This window comes from Lithobates pipiens, unplaced genomic scaffold (assembly GCF_037356315.1).
Source record: "Lithobates pipiens isolate NorthernLeopardFrog02 unplaced genomic scaffold, aLitPip1_a1.2 Scaffold_13, whole genome shotgun sequence".
Lineage (NCBI taxonomy): Eukaryota > Metazoa > Chordata > Amphibia > Anura > Ranidae > Lithobates > Lithobates pipiens.
In genome coordinates this window covers 538,395,144-538,416,287 of record NW_027507718.1, presented here as the reverse complement: position 1 = coordinate 538,416,287, position 21,144 = coordinate 538,395,144, and the positions used below count along the sequence as shown (strand labels likewise).

General features: G+C 52.9%; 1 protein-coding gene across 11 annotated transcripts in view; it reads right to left on the bottom strand.

Annotated features, from left to right (window-relative positions):
• LOXL3 (lysyl oxidase like 3) overlaps positions 1–20,440 on the bottom strand; it is a 105,665-nt gene extending 85,225 nt beyond the window's left edge. For 4 of the 11 annotated variants that reach the window (XM_077478250.1, XM_077478249.1, XM_077478253.1 and 1 more), the window contains exons 1-2: positions 19,787–20,439; positions 6,548–6,644 (exon numbers count right to left, since the gene is read on the bottom strand). The gene's annotated coding sequence lies outside the window, so the exon portion shown is untranslated. Of the gene's footprint in view, positions 1–6,547; positions 6,645–19,786 lie in introns of all 11 variants that reach the window. The other 7 variants (XM_077478248.1, XM_077478254.1, XM_077478251.1 and 4 more) reach the window with 4 other exon arrangements.
• Between the last annotated feature and the right edge of the window lie 704 nt (positions 20,441–21,144).

The window sequence follows — 21,144 nt, the reverse complement described above, 5'->3', positions numbered from 1 at the left end:
TCAATGTTCCCACAGGGCTGAGCAAGGAAAGAATTCCAGGAATTCCAGAATATTCATCACTCAAACCAAAAATTACTCCAAAAAACACTGAGAGGATTCAGGGGTCACATACAGAAGCCGGAATCACACTGCTCGCCCTATGGGCTCCACAAATCATTGCCCAGACACAGGACATGACATAGGGCCAGACACAGGACACCATGCAGGGCCAGACAAAGGACACCATGCAGGGCCAGACAAAGGACACCATGCAGGGCCAGACACAGGACACCATGCAGGGCCAGACAAAGGACACCATGCAGGGCCAGACATAGGACACCATGCAGGGCCAGACATAGGACAACATACAGGGCCAGACATAGGACAACATGCAGGGCCAGACACAGGACAACATGCAGGGCCAGACATAGGACAACATGCAGGGCCAGACATAGGACACCATGCAGGGCCAGACATAGGACAACATGCAGGGCCAGACATAGGACAACATGCAGGGCCAGACACAGGACAACATGCAGGGCCAGACATAGGACAACATGCAGGGCCAGACATAGGACACCATGCAGGGCCAGACATAGGACACCATGCAGGGCCAGACACAGGACAACATGCAGGGCCAGACACAGGACAACATGCAGGGCCAGACATAGGACACCATGCAGGGCCAGACATAGGACACCATGCAGGGCCAGACACAGGACAACATGCAGGGCCAGACACAGGACAACATGCAGGGCCAGACACAGGACAACATGCAGGGCCAGACATAGGACAACATGCAGGGCCAGACATAGGACAACATGCAGGGCCAGACATAGGACAACATGCAGGGCCAGACACAGGACAACATGCAGGGCCAGACATAGGACACCATGCAGGGCCAGACACAGGACAACATGCAGGGCCAGACATAGGACAACATGCAGGGCCAGACATAGGACACCATGCAGGGCCAGACACAGGACATGACATAGGGCCAGACATAGGACAACATGCAGGGCCAGACATGGGATTAGAGGGGTAAGATTACACAGTACAGGACGGGGACAAGGATTAGAGGGGTAAATTTACACAGTACAGGACGGGGACAAGGATTAGAGGGGTAAGATTACACAGTACAGGACGGGGACAAGGATTAGAGGGGTAAGATTACACAGTACAGGACGAGGACAAGGATTAGAGGGGTAAGATTACACAGTACAGGTCGGGGACAAGGATTAGAGGGGTAAATTTACACAGTACAGGACGGGGACAAGGATTAGAGGGGTAAATTTACACAGTACAGGACGGGGACAAGGATTAGAGGGGTAAATTTACACAGTACAGGACGGGGACAAGGATTAGAGGGGTAAATTTACACAGTACAGGACGGGGACAAGGATTAGAGGGGTAAGATTACACAGTACAGGACGGGGACAAGGATTAGAGGGGTAAGATTACACAGTACAGGACGGGGACAAGGATTAGAGGGGTAAGATTACACAGTACAGGACGGGGACAAGGATTAGAGGGGTAAGATTACACAGTACAGGACGGGGACAAGGATTAGAGGGGTAAGATTACACAGTACAGGACGGGGACAAGGATTAGAGGGGTAAGATTACACAGTACAGGACGGGGACAAGGATTAGAGGGGTAAGATTACACAGTACAGGACGGGGACAAGGATTAGAGGGGTAAGATTACACAGTACAGGTCGGGGACAAGGCTTCGAGGGACAGCACAAGATGGGGAATATTTTTAGGACTTTTACAAAGATTGGGTTGCTCGGGGTCAGCATGCGGCAGGAATGTTGGGGAGTTTTCCAGGATAGACGGGTAAGGTGAGCCAGTAATGTTACAGACGGAAGTAGCCCGGCCAGAGACAACAGTGGAGGAACGTTGGTTTTTCCATTCGGTGCTGGCCAGGCGGTATAGATGAGCCATTCATAGGATAATCGGTCTGTATACAGCCTCCACTGTTTATCCAAGTGCGGTAAATGCTCGCTGTTCACATTCCATGACCTAAATTCCATGAGGAACCAGGCAGAGTCCCAACATCATGACATGGAGGATTATTAAGAATTTGTGGAGCTGGTTGCATGCAATGGAAGAAGGTTTTCCGCTCACCCAGCTGTGCACAGATGAGGAACAGTCCATGGGAATTGTGCGGATCGGAGGAGAGTCACGGAGCCCTCCACACCTCCAATGTATAAATCAGGCAATAGACGTCTGAAATGTCCGGAATCATTCAGAGGAACACATGTACAGAGTGATGACATCATGACTTTTATATGCATATAAAATCTCCCCTAATTCACTCTATGGATCCAATCTCATTCACCCACATCTGATCGGAGTTAGCATTGTGGGCTCTGGCATTCGACACGACAACATCAATTTTCTGTTCCACAGATGTGAGATAATGTGTCACATACAAGATTCAAATTCTGTGTGTGTCCTCAACTCATCCCCCAATATATCACCTCTGCCCATTCCCTGACCTGGGCCATACAAGGCCAGATCATTTCTGAAGACCAGGTGAGAACATGGAAGACCCAACACCAGAACAACACAGGAACTCCCATATAACAAGTGGACCTGAACTAAAATAGAGAAGATTTGCTACCGTATACCGAAGATATAGAGCTGGTGATTGTGCCTAAAAAAAAAATCTGCCTTTTATCTACAATTCCTTCTGAAAACTAGCAGCATGTTTGCTATGCATGGACACGTCTGACATCAGCGCAGTGTTTTGTAGCCTCATAAGTGTATATCTGCAGTGTGAGATCACCTAGGAATTGAAGTGAGATTTGGGGATGCCACTACTGTGCTGCTCACTGTTTTCCTTGCTGACGAGGAAGCCGTACCTGAGAACCTGTAGTGCAAGAATCTCTCTGCTTCATCCATCCACAGTTCTGTCCTAATACCCTTCATAGGAGATAGTAGAGAAACTCCTTGTACCCGAATGGAAATCAGAAGACAGTGTTGTCCATGCTGTGAGATGAGGAGACCTCTGAGCAGAGAATGGAGATCAGAAGACTGTGTGGTCCATGGTGTGGAATGTGGAGAAGGGAGGAGACCTCTGAGCAAAGAATTGAGATCAGAAGACAGTGTGGTCCATGGTGTAAGATGAGGAGAAGGGAGGAGACCTCTGAGCAGAGAATGGAGATCAAAAGACAGTGTGGTTCATGATGTGGAATGTGGAGAAGGGAGGGGACCTCTGAGCAGAGAATGGATATCAGAATACTGTGTGGTCCATGATGTGGAATGTGGAGAAGGGAGGGGACCTCTGAGCAGAGAATTGAGATCAGAAGACAGAATGGTCCATTGTACGGGATGAGGAGAAGGGACGACACCTCTGACCAGAGAATGGAGATCAGAGGACAGTGTGGTCCATGGTGTGGGAGGAGGAGAATGGAGGAGACCCCTAAGCAGACACTGAAGATCAGAAGACAATGTGATCCATAGTGTCAAATTTGGAGAAGGGAGGAGACCTCTGACCAGAGAATGTAGATCAGAAGACAATGTGGTCCATGGTGTGAAATGAATAGAAGGGAGGAGACCTCTGACCAGAGAATGAAGATCAGAAGATAGTGTGGTCCATGATGTGAGATGAGGAGAGCTGAGGAGACCTCTAACCAGACGCTGGAGATCAGAAGAAAGTGTGGTCCATGATGTGAGATGAGGAGAGCTGAGGAGACCTCTAACCAGACGCTGGAGATCAGAAGAAAGTGTGGTCCATGATGTGAGATGAGGAGAGCTGAGGAGACCTCTAACCAGACGCTGGAGATCAGAAGAAAGTGTGGTCCATGATGTGAGACGAGGAGAGCTGAGGAGACCTCTAACCAGACGCTGGAGATCAGAAGACAGTGTGGTCCATGATGTGAGATGAGGAGAGCTGAGGAGACCTCTTACCACACACTGGAGATCAGAAGACAGTGTGGTCCATGGTGTGGGATGAGGAGAAGGGAGGAGACCACTGACCAGAGAATGAAGATCAGAAGATAGTGTGGTCCATGATGTGAGATGAGGAGAGCTGAGGAGACCTCTAACCAGACGCTTGAGATCAGAAGACAGTGTGGTCCATGATGTGAGATGAGGAGAGCTGAGGAGACCTCTTACCACACACTGGAGATCAGAAGACAGTGTGGTCCATGGTGTGGGATGAGGGGAAGGGAGGAGACCACTGACCAGAGAATGAAGATCAGAAGATAGTGTGGTCCATGATGTGAGATGAGGAGAGCTGAGGAGACCTCTAACCAGACGCTCGAGATCAGAAGACAGTGTGGTCCATGATGTGAGATGAGGAGACCTGAGGAGACCTCTTACCACACACTGGAGATCAGAAGACAGTGTGGTCCATGGTGTGGGATGAGGAGAAGGGAGGAGACCACTGACCAGAGAATGAAGATCAGAAGATAGTGTGGTCCATGATGTGAGATGAGGAGAGCTGAGGAGACCTCTTACCACACACTGGAGATCAGAAGACAGTGTGGTCCATGGTGTGGGATGAGGAGAAGGGAGGAGACCACTGACCAGAGAATGAAGATCAGAAGAAAGTGTGGTCCATGATGTGAAAGGAGGAGAGCTGAGGAGACCTCTAACCAGACGCTCGAGATCAGAAGACAGTGTGGTCCATGATGTGAGATGAGGAGAGCTGAGGAGACCTCTTACCACACACTGGAGATCAGAAGACAGTGTGGTCCATGGTGTGGGATGAGGAGAAGGGAGGAGACCTCTGACCAGACACTGGAGAGCAGAAGACAGTGTGGTCCATGAATGCCAGTAACCGCCCTGGAGGCCTGGTTCATGGAGGCCAGCATTCACCCTGAGAGCCAGACACCAAGACCTTCCTCTCTGTGTCTGGGTGCTTAAGAATCAGAGCAACAGGTACTATCACAGGGAGCTTCAGTCTAGTGGTGTCCAAATGTTGAATCTGCAAACTCCCCCTTTGAACCCCCACAAGAAACACAGCCTTCCATCCATGTACAGTATAAAGAGTCTGAGCCATGAAAACTTCTAGTCAGGGACGAGTTCAATCCTTGTAATTCCCTTCAGTCTCTGCCATGTCACATGTGTGTGCAGACCACTAAATCACATCCCGCCTCTTCCGTGTCATAAATGTGTACAGACCACTAAATCACGTTTATTTACAGTAGCCAACGGCTGACCCGAAGCTTCCATCTATCGGAGATTTAACGTTGAACATACACAACCACATAGTCCTAGAAGACATTATAATGACCAATCCCGACCATTAATCACCCCCTCACCGCTCGCCGATCCTGGAGAACACAACCACAGCCAAGACCCCTGCCAAAAAAAACAACCTGCACAAATTGAAGTAGAACTCCCTCCCCGCTGCTTGGGGGTTGGGACCCTTTTGGAAAGATTTACCCCCTCACTACCACTGAATATGATCCAAAATGGGTCAAAGTTACAGTCTATATCGCATGTCGGGGACATTTCATCTCATTTTGGGGGTGTACATCTAATTCTGCAATGATCTCTCTCGTTTTGGGTGATCTCTTACATTTAGAATGATCTCTCACGTTTAGGGTGATCTCTCATGTTTAGGGTGATCTCTCTCGTTTAGGGTGATCTCTCTCGTTTAGGGTGATCTCTCTCGTTTTGGGTGATCTCTCTCGTTTTGGGTGATCTCTCTCGTTTTGGGTGTTCTCTTACATTTGGCAGGATTTCCCTTCATTTTAGGATGAGTCCTCTCATTATGAATAGTTTTTTTTTAGGGGGGTGGTCCTTTTATTTTTATGATTCCTGACATTTTAGGGGGCTTCCTCACATTTTTAGAGGGTTTCTTCTCTTTTAGGTTGGTTTCTGGGGATTTTGGGGTGGTTGTATCTCACGTTGAAGAGGTTTCGAGGTAGCGTCACCTCATTTTCGGGGATGGGGGGTTTCTTTCAGTTTGACAAAGTTTTCTCTCAATTAGGGGGGTTTTCACTCATTTGGTATTTTTTTTCTCTCATTTTGGGTGTTGGGGGAGTCTTACTTTGGGGGTTCCTCATTTTTTGGGGAGGTTCCTCTCATGTTGGGGGGGTTTCCTCTCACTTCTTGTTGTGTCCCAGATAGCAATGATAACCCGACAAAGGATTAAACTCTTCAACACGCTATCCAATGCTACATAAACGTGTTGTGGCTGGAGTTCTAGAAGCCTAGGATGACTAGGCCATAAGACAGGGTGGTAGAGAAGACCTCTGTGACTGGTCACCATCAGAGGGGTCATGGCTAGTCTGCCATACTACAGCATTTCGGGTAGTTGGCTCCAATAGCGGTGGAAGAATGTGAAAGTTGAGCGCAGAGACCCAACCTTCACCCAACCCAGACCAGAGCATCCACCATAACCAATATGGCCGAAAGGAAGCCAACATCACCCACCACGCTCCAACATCAGATGGAGGAGGGGAAGAGTTTGTTGTAGCAGCAAAATGGTGGAGCATCTCCACATTACAGACCGGTCATTAGTATATTTTGGTTTCGGTGTTGGTGGGTGGATATTATACCCCCATAATAACATACAATGTACAAAAATGTTAGTAATCAGGACTCACTGATAACACTGCAAGAGGAAGGAAGGTCTTCAGGGTTCCTCTAATGCTCCACATATAATGACATTCACACCGACCCCCGATTTCTTTCTTCTCCACCCTACAGAATATTCATTAAAAATGAAATCACATTTATAAAGAATTGGGAGCTCTTCAATAAGGAGAAAGCATGTGTACAGACCCGGGAACTCAGCACAGGGATGGTGAGAACCCCTCATAATGGGCACAGCGGGTGTACAGACCCGGGAACTCAGCACAGGGATGGTGAGAACCCCTCATAATGGGCACAGCGGGTGTACAGACCCGGGAACTCAGCACAGGGATGGTGGAACCCCTCATAATGGGCACAGCGGGTGTACAGACCCGGGAACTCAGCACAGGGATGGTGGGAACCCCTCATAATGGGCACAGCGGGTGTACAGACCCGGGAACTCAGCACAGGGATGGTGGGAACCCCTCATAATGGGCACAGCGGGTGTACAGACCCAGGACCTCAGCACAAGGATGGTGGGAACCCCTCATAATGGGCACAGCGGGTGTACAGACCCGGGAACTCAGCACAGGGATGGGGAGAACCCCTCATAATGGGCACAGCGGGTGTACAGACCCGGGAACTCAGCACAGGGATGGGGAGAACCCCTCATAATGAGCACAGCGGGTGTACAGACCCGGGAACTCAGCACAGGGATGGGGAGAACCCCTCATAATGGGCACAGCAGGTGTACAGACCCGGGAACTCAGCACAGGGATGGGGAGAACCCCTCATAATGGGCACAGCGGGTGTACAGACCCGGGAACTCAGCACAGGGATGGGGAGAACCCCTCATAATGGGCAGAGCGGGTGTACAGACCCGGGAACTCAGCACAGGGATGGGGAGAACCCCTCATAATGAGCACAGCGGGCGTACAGACCCGGGAACTCAGCACAGGGATGGTGGGAACCCCTCATAATGGGCACAGCGGGTGTACAGACCCGGGAACTCAGCACAGGGATGGTGAGAACCCCTCATAATGGGCACAGCAGGTGTACAGACCCGGGAACTCAGCACAGGGATGGTGAGAACCCCTCATAATGGGCACAGCGGGTGTACAGACCCGGGAACTCAGCACAGGGATGGGGAGAACCCCTCATAATGGGCACAGCGGGTGTACAGACCCGGGAACTCAGCACAGGGATGGGGAGAACCCCTCATAATGGGCACAGCGGGTGTACAGACCCGGGAACTCAGCACAGGGATGGTGGGAACCCCTCATAATGGGCACAGCGGGTGTACAGACCCGGGAACTCAGCACAGGGATGGTGGGAACCCCTCATAATGGGCACAGCGGGTGTACAGACCCGGGAACTCAGTACAGGGATGGTGAGAACCCCTCATAATGGGCACAGCAGGTGTACAGACCCGGGAACTCGGCACAGGGATGGTGAGAACCTCTCATAATGGGCACAGCGGGTGTACAGACCCGGGAACTCAGCACAGGGGTGGTGGGAACCCCTCATAATGGGCACAGCGGGTGTACAGACCCGGGAACTCAGCACAGGGATGGTGAGAACCCCTCATAATGAGCACAGCAGGCGTACAGACCCGGGAACTCAGCACAGGGATGGTGGGAACCCCTCATAATGGGCACAGCGAGTGTACAGACCCGGAACTCAGCACAGGGATGGTGAGAACCCCTCATAATGGGCACAGCGGGTGTACAGACCCAGGAACTCAGCACAGGGATGGTGGGAACCCCTCATAATGGGCACAGCGGGTGTACAGACCTGGGAACTCAGCACAGGGATGGTCGGAACCCCTCATAATGGGCACAGCGGGTGTACAGACCCGGGAACTCAGCACAGGGATGGTCGGAACCCCTCATAATGGGCACAGCGGGTGTACAGACCCGGGAACTCAGCACAGGGATGGTGGGAACCCCTCATAATGGGCACAGCGGGTGTACAGACCCAGGAACTCAGCACAGGGATGGTGGGAACCCCTCATAATGGGCACAGCGGGTGTACAGACCCGGGAACTCAGCACAGGGATGGTCGGAACCCCTCATAATGGGCACAGCGGGTGTACAGACCCGGGAACTCAGCACAGGGATGGTGGGAACCCCTCATAATGGGCACAGCGGGTGTACAGACCCAGGAACTCAGCACAGGGATGGTGGGAACCCCTCATAATGGGCACAGCGGGTGTACAGACCCGGGAACTCAGCACAGGGATGGTGAGAACCCCTCATAATGGGCACAGCGGGTGTACAGACCCGGGAACTCAGCACAGGGATGGTGGGAACCCCTCATAATGGGCACAGCGGGTGTACAGACCTGGGAACTCAGCACAGGGATGGTCGGAACCCCTCATAATGGGCACAGCGGGTGTACAGACCCGGGAACTCAGCACAGGGATGGTGGGAACCCCTCATAATGGGCACAGCGGGTGTACAGACCCGGGAGCTCAGCACAGGGATGGTGGAACCCCTCATAATGGGCACAGCGGGTGTACAGACCCGGGAACTCAGCACAGGGATGGTGGGAACCCCTCATAATGGGCACAGCGGGTGTACAGACCCGGGAACTCAGCACAGGGATGGTGGGAACCCCTCATAATGGGCACAGCGGGTGTACAGACCCGGGAACTCAGCACAGGGATGGTGGGAACCCCTCATAATGGGCACAGCGGGTGTACAGACCCGGGAACTCAGCACAGGGATGGTGGGAACCCCTCATAATGGGCACAGCGGGTGTACAGACCCGGAAACTCAGCACAGGGATGGTGGGAACCCCTCATAATGGGCACAGCGGGTATACAGACCCGGGAACTCAGCACAGGGATGGTGGGAACCCCTCATAATGGGCACAGCGGGTGTACAGACCCGGGAACTCAGCACAGGGATGGTGGGAACCCCTCATAATGAGCACAGCAGGTGTACAGACCCGGGAACTCAGCACAGGGATGGGGAGAACCCCTCATAATGGGCACAGCGGGTGTACAGACCCGGGAACTCAGCACAGGGATGGTGGGAACCCCTCATAATGAGCACAGCAGGTGTACAGACCCGGGGAACTCAGCACAGGGATGGGGAGAACCCCTCATAATGGGCAGAGCGGGCGTACAGACCCGGGAACTCAGCACAGGGATGGTGGGAACCCCTCATAATGGGCACAGCGGGTGTACAGACCCGGAACTCAGCACAGGGATGGTGAGAACCCCTCATAATGGGCACAGCGGGTGTACAGACCCGGGAACTCAGCACAGGGATGGTGGGAACCCCTCATAATGGGCACAGCGGGTGTACAGACCCGGGAACTCAGCACAGGGATGGTGGGAACCCCTCATAATGAGCACAGCAGGTGTACAGACCCGGGAACTCAGCACAGGGGTGGTGGGAACCCCTCATAATGAGCACAGCAGGTGTACAGACCCGGGAACTCAGCACAGGGATGGGGAGAACCCCTCATAATGGGCACAGCGGGTGTACAGACCCGGGAACTCAGCACAGGGATGGTGGGAACCCCTCATAATGAGCACAGCAGGTGTACAGACCCGGGGAACTCAGCACAGGGATGGGGAGAACCCCTCATAATGGGCAGAGCGGGCGTACAGACCCGGGAACTCAGCACAGGGATGGTGGGAACCCCTCATAATGGGCACAGCGGGTGTACAGACCCGGAACTCAGCACAGGGATGGTGAGAACCCCTCATAATGGGCACAGCGGGTGTACAGACCCGGGAACTCAGCACAGGGATGGGGAGAACCCCTCATAATGGGCACAGCGGGTGTACAGACCCGGGAACTCAGCACAGGGATGGTGGGAACCCCTCATAATGAGCACAGCGGGTGTACAGACCCAGGAACTCAGCACAGGGATGGGGAGAACCCCTCATAATGGGCACAGCGGGTGTACAGACCCGGGAACTCAGCACAGGGATAGTGGAACCCCTCATAATGGGCACAGCGGGTGTACAGACCCAGGAACTCAGCACAGGGATAGTGGAACCCCTCATAATGGGCACAGCGGGTGTACAGACCCGGGAACTCAGCACAGGGATGGGGAGAACCCCTCATAATGGGCACAGCGGGTGTACAGACCCGGGAACTCAGCACAGGGATGGTGGGAACCCCTCATAATGGGCACAGTGGGTGTACAGACCCGGGAACTCAGCACAGGGATGGGGAGAACCCCTCATAATGGGCAGAGCGGGCGTACAGACCCGGGAACTCAGCACAGGGATGGTGGGAACCCCTCATAATGGGCACAGCAGGTGTACAGACCCGGGGAACTCAGCACAGGGATGGGGAGAACCCCTCATAATGGGCAGAGCGGGCGTACAGACCCGGGAACTCAGCACAGGGATGGTGGGAACCCCTCATAATGGGCACAGCGAGTGTACAGACCCGGAACTCAGCACAGGGATGGTGAGAACCCCTCATAATGGGCACAGCGGGTGTACAGACCCGGGAACTCAGCACAGGGATGGGGAGAACCCCTCATAATGGGCACAGCGGGTGTACAGACCCGGGAACTCAGCACAGGGATGGTGGGAACCCCTCATAATGGGCACAGCGGGTGTACAGACCCGGGAACTCAGCACAGGGATGGTCGGAACCCCTCATAATGGGCACAGCGGGTGTACAGACCCGGGAACTCAGCACAGGGATGGTGGGAACCCCTCATAATGAGCACAGCGGGTGTACAGACCCAGGAACTCAGCACAGGGATGGGGAGAACCCCTCATAATGGGCACAGCGGGTGTACAGACCCGGGAACTCAGCACAGGGATAGTGGAACCCCTCATAATGGGCACAGCGGGTGTACAGACCCGGGAACTCAGCACAGGGATGGTGGGAACCCCTCATAATGGGCACAGCGGGTGTATAGACCCGTGAACTCAGCACAGGGATGGTGGGAACCCCTCATAATGGGCACAGTGGGTGTACAGACCTGGGAACTCAGCACAGGGATGGTGTGAACCCCTCATAATGGGCACAGCGGGTGTACAGACCTGGGAACTCAGCACAGGGATGGTGGGAACCCCTCATAATGGGCACAGCGGGTGTACAGACCTGGGAACTCAGCACAGGGATGGTGGGAACTCCTCATAATGGGCACAGCGGGTGTACAGACCCGGGAACTCAGCACAGGGATGCTGGGAACCCCTCATAATGGGCACAGCGGGTGTACAGACCCGGGAACTCAGCACAGGGATGGTGGGAACACCTCATAATGGGCACAGCGGGTGTACAGATCCGGGAACTCAGCACAGGGATGGTGGGAACCCCTCATAATGGGCAAGGCGGGTGTACAGACCCGGGAGCTCAGCACAGGGATGGTGGAACCCCTCATAATGGGCACAGCGGGTGTACAGACCCGGGAACTCAGCACAGGGATGGTGGGAACCCCTCATAATGGGCACAGCGGGTGTACAGACCCGGGAACTCAGCACAGGGATGGTGGGAACCCCTCATAATGGGCACAGCGGGTGTACAGACCCGGGAACTCAGCACAGGGATGGTGGGAACCCCTCATAATGGGCACAGCGGGTGTACAGACCCGGGAACTCAGCACAGGGGTGGTGGGAACCCCTCATAATGAGCACAGCGGGTGTACAGACCCGGGAACTCAGCACAGGGATGGTGGAACCCCTCATAATGGGCACAGCGGGTGTACAGACCCGGGAACTCAGCACAGGGGTGGTGGGAACCCCTCATAATGAGCACAGCGGGTGTACAGACCCGGGAACTCAGCACAGGGATGGTGGAACCCCTCATAATGGGCACAGCGGGTGTACAGACCCGGGAACTCAGCACAGGGATGGTGGGAACCCCTCATAATGGGCACAGCGGGTGTACAGACCCGGGAACTCAGCACAGGGATGGTGGAACCCCTCATAATGGGCACAGCGGGCGTACAGACCCGGGAACTCAGCACAGGGATGGTGGGAACCCCTCATAATGGGCACAGTGGGTGTACAGACCCGGGAACTCAGCACAGGGATGGCGGGAACCCCTCATAATGGGCACAGTGGGTGTACAGACCCGGGAACTCAGCACAGGGATGGTGGGAACCCCTCATAATGGGCACAGCGGGTGTACAGACCCGGGAACTCAGCACAGGGATGGTGGGAACCCGTCATAATGGGCACAGCGGGTGTACAGACCCGGGAACTCAGCACAGGGATGGTGGGAACCCCTCATAATGGGCACAGCGGGTGTACAGACCCCGGAACTCAGCACAGGGATGGTGGGAACCCCTCATAATGGGCACAGCGGGTGTATAGACCCGTGAACTCAGCACAGGGATGGTGGGAACCCCTCATAATGGGCACAGTGGGTGTACAGACCTGGGAACTCAGCACAGGGATGGTGTGAACCCCTCATAATGGGCACAGCGGGTGTACAGACCTGGGAACTCAGCACAGGGATGGTGGGAACCCCTCATAATGGGCACAGCGGGTGTGCAGACCCGGGAACTCAGCACAGGGATGGTCGGAACCCCTCATAATGGGCACAGCGGGTGTACAGACCCGGGAACTCAGCACAGGGATGCTGGGAACCCCTCATAATGGGCACAGCGGGTGTACAGACCCGGGAACTCAGCACAGGGATGGTGGGAACACCTCATAATGGGCACAGCGGGTGTACAGATCCGGGAACTCAGCACAGGGATGGTGGGAACCCCTCATAATGGGCAAGGCGGGTGTACAGACCCGGGAGCTCAGCACAGGGATGGTGGAACCCCTCATAATGGGCACAGCGGGTGTACAGACCCGGGAACTCAGCACAGGGATGGTGGGAACCCCTCATAATGGGCACAGCGGGTGTACAGACCCGGGAACTCAGCACAGGGATGGTGGGAACCCCTCATAATGGGCACAGCGGGTGTACAGACCCGGGAACTCAGCACAGGGATGGTGGGAACCCCTCATAATGGGCACAGCGGGTGTACAGACCCGGGAACTCAGCACAGGGGTGGTGGGAACCCCTCATAATGAGCACAGCGGGTGTACAGACCCGGGAACTCAGCACAGGGATGGTGGAACCCCTCATAATGGGCACAGCGGGTGTACAGACCCGGGAACTCAGCACAGGGGTGGTGGGAACCCCTCATAATGAGCACAGCGGGTGTACAGACCCGGGAACTCAGCACAGGGATGGTGGAACCCCTCATAATGGGCACAGCGGGTGTACAGACCCGGGAACTCAGCACAGGGATGGTGGGAACCCCTCATAATGGGCACAGCGGGTGTACAGACCCGGGAACTCAGCACAGGGATGGTGGAACCCCTCATAATGGGCACAGCGGGCGTACAGACCCGGGAACTCAGCACAGGGATGGTGGGAACCCCTCATAATGGGCACAGTGGGTGTACAGACCCGGGAACTCAGCACAGGGATGGCGGGAACCCCTCATAATGGGCACAGTGGGTGTACAGACCCGGGAACTCAGCACAGGGATGGTGGGAACCCCTCATAATGGGCACAGCGGGTGTACAGACCCGGGAACTCAGCACAGGGATGGTGGGAACCCGTCATAATGGGCACAGCGGGTGTACAGACCCGGGAACTCAGCACAGGGATGGTGGGAACCCCTCATAATGGGCACAGCGGGTGTACAGACCCCGGAACTCGGCACAGGGATGGTGGGAACCCCTCATAATGGGCACAGCGGGTGTACAGACCCGGGAACTCAGCACAAGGATGGTGGGAACCCCTCATAATGGGCACAGCGGGTGTACAGACCCGGGAACTCAGCACAGGGATGGTGGGAAACTGCCATTCCTCTCCTTGACAGTGAGGTGAGAGGTTGCTAGTTCCTTTGCTCCTGTGCTTCCAGAGACCAGGGGCTAGAGTTACTCCTCTGCCCCAGGAGGGATGCTGGATCCTGGGGAGGACCCCGGCGGGGGTCCCCTGGCTAGGCCTGTGGAAGATTCTGGGCCTTGCCAAAGGAGTGAGGAGTCCCTGCCTGCCGTTAGACAGAGGATTGTTGGGAAGCTGAAGCAGATTGAGGAAGAAGAGGAGAGATTGTTGATGTTGATGACTGAATTTCGGAAGAAAAAGCAAGTTTGTGCCAAATTGTACAGCAAGAGGAGGTCAGCTCTGAGGCCTGAGTTGAAGGACTTGGAGCAAGCTGTTAAGAGGCAGAAGGAGCTGGTGAGCTCTCTGAAGGAGAACAGTGGCATTTTTAAAGAGAAATATAAGAATGAGGAGCGATTTAATCGCATGAGGAGAAGAGCCGCGTCCTGCATGGAAGGTGATCCAACCTGTGAGGAGATGCAAGTAAAGTCGGAGTCAGCAGAGAGTGAGAAAGTGGGCCCGGAGGATGAGCCCAGTGTTTCAACACCTCAGACACCTGCTGAGCCCTCAATGGCGGAGGCCTCTGTCCCCTTCCCTCCCCAGCAATGTGGAACATCTGAGCCGGAGGATGAAGGTTCTGACATGTTGGATGTGATCAATAAACTAGAGGCCAGTCCAGATTCAGCTCCCCAGGAAGGTGAGGAGAAGATGGACACCATTCCTAGTCCTGTGGAAGAAAGACCTGTGGAGAGAGCAGGTGCAGGTACAATGTGTGTGCAGGATGGTGGGATCTTTAATAACAATGGGCCTGCTGAGGGTTGTAGTGCTACAGACAGTCAGCCCAGACCCATAGACAATGTACTGCAAGCAATAAATAACTGTCAGCTTCAGTCTGCAGAGAGGTCCATGGACAATACAGAGACTTTGCCTGGACCAGGCACAGCGGCTGTTCCTGTGAATGGTGGAGGAGATGCTGGGAGCAGTAGTACTACAACTCTCCAGGAGTCTACAGCAGCCAAGACTGTGATGGCTCCCAGGATTGAAGCTGAGTGTTCGGGGGAGGGGGTGGGTCCTGCTAATCAGAAGACTGCTATCCCAGCTGATTCAGACTCTCTGCCAGCAGGTTTGAATGTATCTGAGGACAAGACTGCAAAAGCTGGAAGAAAAACTTATGCTGGTGTTGCTGCCACAGGATCTGGGAAGGGGGAACAAGCAGGGAGGGAGCATGGGGATGTTCTATCTTCCTCCCTGTTTAAAAGGAGGAATGTTGTACAATTGAAATGGGAAGGTGATGGAAACCCCCCACATAGGAGGGTGGTGGTGGATAAAATCCTGCAGATGGGGTTTAGGCCTGCGGATATCTTCGCCCTGATCAGTCCGGCAGGTTCCTATGAATATGATTTGTCCTTTATCCGTCCCGAGTCTTTGGACATATTTTGGGAGAAGTTTGAACACGTGTGTAGGGGCCTGCCGGACTGGAAAGGGCTCATCCCCAAACTTGTTTCACGCCAGCCCCTCATTAAAATGGTGACAATACTTGTGCGCAATGAATCCATACCACAAGGGGATCTGACTGTATGGTTGAGGAGGTATGGGGACGTCCTGAGCCCCCTAAGAAAGATTTTGGACGATCGGGGAATATGGACAGGGGGATGGTCTGTGCAGCTGAAATTAAAAGTCATTGATAATGTTGTGCAGCATCTGCCATCCTCAGCTTTCCTGGGGAGGGACAGGCTGACCATCTTCTACCCGGGCCAGCCAAAGCTCTGCAATAAATGTGGAGATAAAGGGCATCTTGCATCCTCCTGTCCAGTGATGAAGTGCTCTCTGTGTCAGGGTATAGGACATTTGGCAAAGGACTGTAATATTATCAGGTGTAATCTGTGCAATGCAGTGGGACATCCTTATAGTCAGTGTCCTGAGGCAATGCACAACAAGCCGGAGCTCATGAGAGAGTTCTTCCGTCTGGACATGGAGGATGCACAGAGCTCATCAGCTGGAGGGCCTGTGATCCCATCTGAGTCTGTGCCCATACCCAATGTGTCTCCCCAGTCTGTGCCAATACCCAATGTGTCTCCCCAGTCTGTGCCAATACCCAATGTGTCTGTGTCTCCCCAGTCTGTGCCCATACCCAATGTGTCTGTGTCTCCCCAGTCTGTGCCAATACCCAATGTGTCTGCGTCTCCCCAGTCTGTGCCAATACCCAATGTGTCTCCCCAGTCTGTGCCCATACCCAATGTGTCTGTGTCTCCCCAGTCTGTGGGTAAGGTTTCAGTTGCCAAGAATGTGTCCAATCCTTCTGTGTCTTATCCTTCTGTGTCTTCTAAAATTGCAGAGGCAGCAAGAGGTGCTGAGGCTGGTGCATTAAGTGCGGTGCCAGTCCCCCTCCCCCGACGCTGCAGGGTCTCTGTTAAGGGTCATGGGGTGCAGAGGAGTGGGGTGGATGGTGAAGAGGCTGGCCTGGTGGTAGATAAGGGAAGGGAGAGTGGGGGGGAGGATAGGTGTGGGGAGGTTGTTGACTCTGATTTGTCCAAGGATGATATGGAGTGGTTGGAGGATAAAAGGAAGAGGGGCAAAAGGAAGGGGAAGAAAAGAGGTGCAGTTACCTTAAGTCCTGAGGTTTTGCATGTAGAAAATAAGTTTGGGGTCCTGTCAGATGATGATGATGATGATTGGGACTCGTTCAGTTCAGCGTCCTCCATGGATGATGAGTGTCAGGGTGCAACGAAGCGTGCTGGTTCTCCCGGCAGAGGGAGTAGTCGGGCTAAGAAACGTCTGCCCCGACTACCCTAATGGCAGTTCCCACTCCGTTTCTATAGAAGGTTCCATGCATGGTGATGGTGATGTTCCTTAGTCTGGCTCTCCCGTAGGGATTATGTTGTATGCTTTTTGGTTTGCACCATTTATTATGTTCTTGTTTTGTATAGTCATATTCAATTATTTTGTAAATATGTTTTATTTATTTATTATGGTTTTATTGTATATAAGTTGTTGTTTGTAAGATTTTCAATAAACAAAATTAACCCCTCATAATGGGCACAGCGGGTGTACAGACCCGGGAACTCAGCACAGGGGTGGTGGGAACCCCTCATAATGGGCACAGCGGGTGTACAGACCCTGGAAATCAGCACAGGGATGGTGGGAACTCCTCATAATGGGCACAGCGGGTGTACAGACCCGGGAACTCAGCACAGGGATGGTGGAACCCCTCATAATGGGCACAGCGGGTGTACAGACCCGGGAACTCAGCACAGGGATGGTGGGAACCCCTCATAATGGGCACAGCGGGTGTACAGACCCAGGAACTCAGCACAGGGATGGTGGGAACCCCTCATAATGGGCACAGCGGGTGTACAGACCCGGAAACTCAGCACAGGGATGGTGGGAACCACTCATAATGGGCACAGCGGGTGTACAGACCCGGGAACTCGGCACAGGGATGGTGGGAACCCCTCATAATGGGCACAGCGGGTGTACAGACCCGAGAACTCAGCACAGGGATGGTGGGAGCCCCTCATAATGGGCACAGCGGGTGTACAGACCCGGGAACTCAGCACAGGGATGGTGGGAACCCCTCATAATGGGCACAGTGGGTGTACAGCAGCTCAGGAAATATTATTTTACTGACAGAGTCGTCAGTAAGAGAATAGAAATATCTTTGGGACAAACACAGTAAAGTCGGGTGATGGAGAAGTCGTCTTTTCTCTGTCATTCCATGGGATCCATACAAGTCTCTTCACGTATCACGATAAGATCTTCATCAGAAACTTTCCACTCGGCATAAATCACCCACCATATACAGGGCTTTGATAAAGTATTCATACCCCCTTGACATTCCCCACATGTTCTCATGTTACAACCAGAAACATAAATGTATTTTATTGGGATTTTATGTGATGGACCAACACAAAGTGTCACATAATTGTGAAGTGGAAGGAAAATGATAAACGATACAAATAAATATGTGAAAAGTGTGGGGGGGAGGGGCATTTGTATGGTGCCCCCTTTACTCTGATACCCCTAACTAAAATCTAGTGGAACCAATTGCCTTCAGAAGTCACCTAATTAGTAAATAGAGTCCACCTATGTGTCATTTAATCTCAGGATGAATACAGCTGTTCTGTGAAGCCCTCAGAGGTTTGTTATAGAACCTTAGTGAACAAACAGCATCATGAAGGCCAAGGAACACACCAGGCAGGTCAGGGATGAAGTTGTGGAGAAGTATAAAGCAGGGTTAGGTTATAAATAAAATCTCCCAAGCTTTGACCATCTCATGGAGCTCTGTTTAATCCATCATCCGAAAATGGAAAGAGTATGGCCCAACCGCAAACCTACCAAGACATGGCCGTCCACCTAAACTGACCGGGCCGGGCAAGGAGAGCATTCATCAGAGAAGAGCCAAGAGGTCCATGGTAACTCTGGAGGAGCTGCAGAGATCCACAGCTCAGGGGGGAGAATCTGTCCACAGGACAACTATTAGTCGTCTCTCCACAAATCTGCCCTTTATGGAAGAGTGACAAGAAGAAAGACATTGGAGAAAGAAAGTCATAAGAAGTCCTGTTTGTAGTTTGTGAGAAGCCATGTGGGGGAGGGGGCAGCAAACATGTGGAAGAAGGTGATCTGGTCAGAGGAGACCAAAATTCTACTTTATGGCCTAAAAGCAAAACGCTATGTGTGGGGGAAACTAACACTGCCCATCCCCCGAACACACCATCCCCACCGTGAGACATGGCGGTGGCAGCATCATGTGGTGGGGATGGTTTTCTTCAGCAGGGACAGGGAAGCTGGTCAGAGGTGATGGGAAGATGGATGGAGACAAATACAGGACAATCTTAGAAGAAAACCTGTTAGAGTCGGCAGAAGACTTGAGACCGGGGCGGAGGTTCCCCTTCCAGCAGGACAACGACCCGAAACATCCAGCCAGAGCTACAATGGAATGGTTTACATCAAAGCATATTCATGTGTTAGAATGGCCCAGTCACAGTCCAGACCTAAATCCCATTGAGAATCTGTGGCAAGACTTGAAAATTGCTGATCACAGACGCTCTCCATCCAATCTGACAGAGCTTGAGATATTTTACAAAGAAGAAGAATGGGCAGAAATGTCCTCTCTAGATGGGCAAAGCTGGTAGAGACACCCCCAAAAAGACTTGTAGAGAAAGGGGGTTCTACAAAGTATTGACTCCGGGGGGCGCCATACAAATGCCCCTCCCCCCACACTTTTCACATATTTATTTGTATCATTTATCATTTTCCTTCCACTTCACAATTATGTGACACTTTGTGTTGGTCCATCACATAAAATCCCAATAAAATACATTTATGGTTTTGGTTGGAACAAAATGTGGGGAATGTCGGGGGGTATGATTACTTTTTCCCTCATATATCACCTCCCATCTCTGGTATGTATACAGTGGATGTCTCCATCCATCACATGTGAAGTCTCGGGGGTCTTACCTTTAATATCAGAGCCGTCTCTTCTCCTCTCGGGTTCCCTGAGTTTTCTTCCTCTCCTCTCCCAGTCTTCTTCCTACTTCTTACCTCTCCTCTCCTCCTTCTGCCTCTTCCCCTCCTCTGGTCTCAGTCCTTTCCACTCTCTTCTCTCTCCTTTCCTCCCTCGCTCTCTTTTCTATCTCTCCCCCTCCTCTGTCTCAATCTTCTCGCCTCTCCACGTTTCTCTTCTTTTCTCTCTCCTTATTCACTTCTCTCCTCTTTCTTTGCTGTGTCTGGTCTTGTGTCTCTCCTCTCCTCCTCCTGCCTCTTCCCCTCCTCTCCTCTCAGTACTTTCCTCTCTCTCTCTCTCTCTTCTCTGTCTCTGGGCTCTCCTCTCCTCTCAGTACTTTCCTCTCTCTCTCTCTCTCTTCTCTGTCTCTGGGCTCTCCTCTCCTCTCAGTACTTTCCTCTCTCTCTCTCTCTCTTCTCTGTCTCTGGGCTCTCCTCTCCTCTCAGTACTTTCCTCTCTCTCTCTCTCTTCTCTGTCTCTGGGCTCTCCTCTCCTCTCCTCTCCTCTGTCTCTATCTTTTCCCCGGTCTCTCTCCCTGGTCAGGTCTCCCTCGCTCTTCGCTCTCCTCTCCCCCCTCAGTCTCTCTCTCCTCTCTCAGGATATTAAGCAAACAAGCAATGAGTGGAGTGGGGGTGGGGGACTGCCACATACACACACCTAACCAAACACAGCGCCCACCTACCCTCCGCACATGTGTCACCGCTCAGTCATTGGAGGAGGGGGACACTGACTTCACTCATTCCAGAAAGACTCAAATCCCAACACTTGGAAAACTTTCCCAAAGTCTACGTGATCTCCGTCACCTATAGAGGGACCATCCATATATCTTCTCCGTCACCTATAGAGGGACCATCCGTATATCTTCCCAGTCACCTATAGAGGGGCCATCCGTATATCTTCCCAGTCACCTATAGAGGGACCATCCGTATATCTTCTCTGTCACCTATAGAGGGACCATCCGTATATCTTCTCCGTCACCTATAGAGGGACCATCCGTATATCTTCTCCGTCATCTATAGAGGGACCATCCGTGTATCTTCTCTGCCACCTATAGAGGGACCATCCATATATCTTCTCTGTCACCTATAGAGGGGCCATCCGTGTATCTTCTCTGTCATCTATAGAGGGACCATCCATATATCTTCTCTGCCACCTATAGAGGAACCATCCGTGTATCTTCTCTGCCACCTATAGAGGGACCATCCATATATAACATCAGTCACCCATAGAGGGACCATCCATATATCTTCTCTGTCATCTATAGAGGAACCATCCATCTATAACATCATTCGCCTATAGAGAGACTATGCGT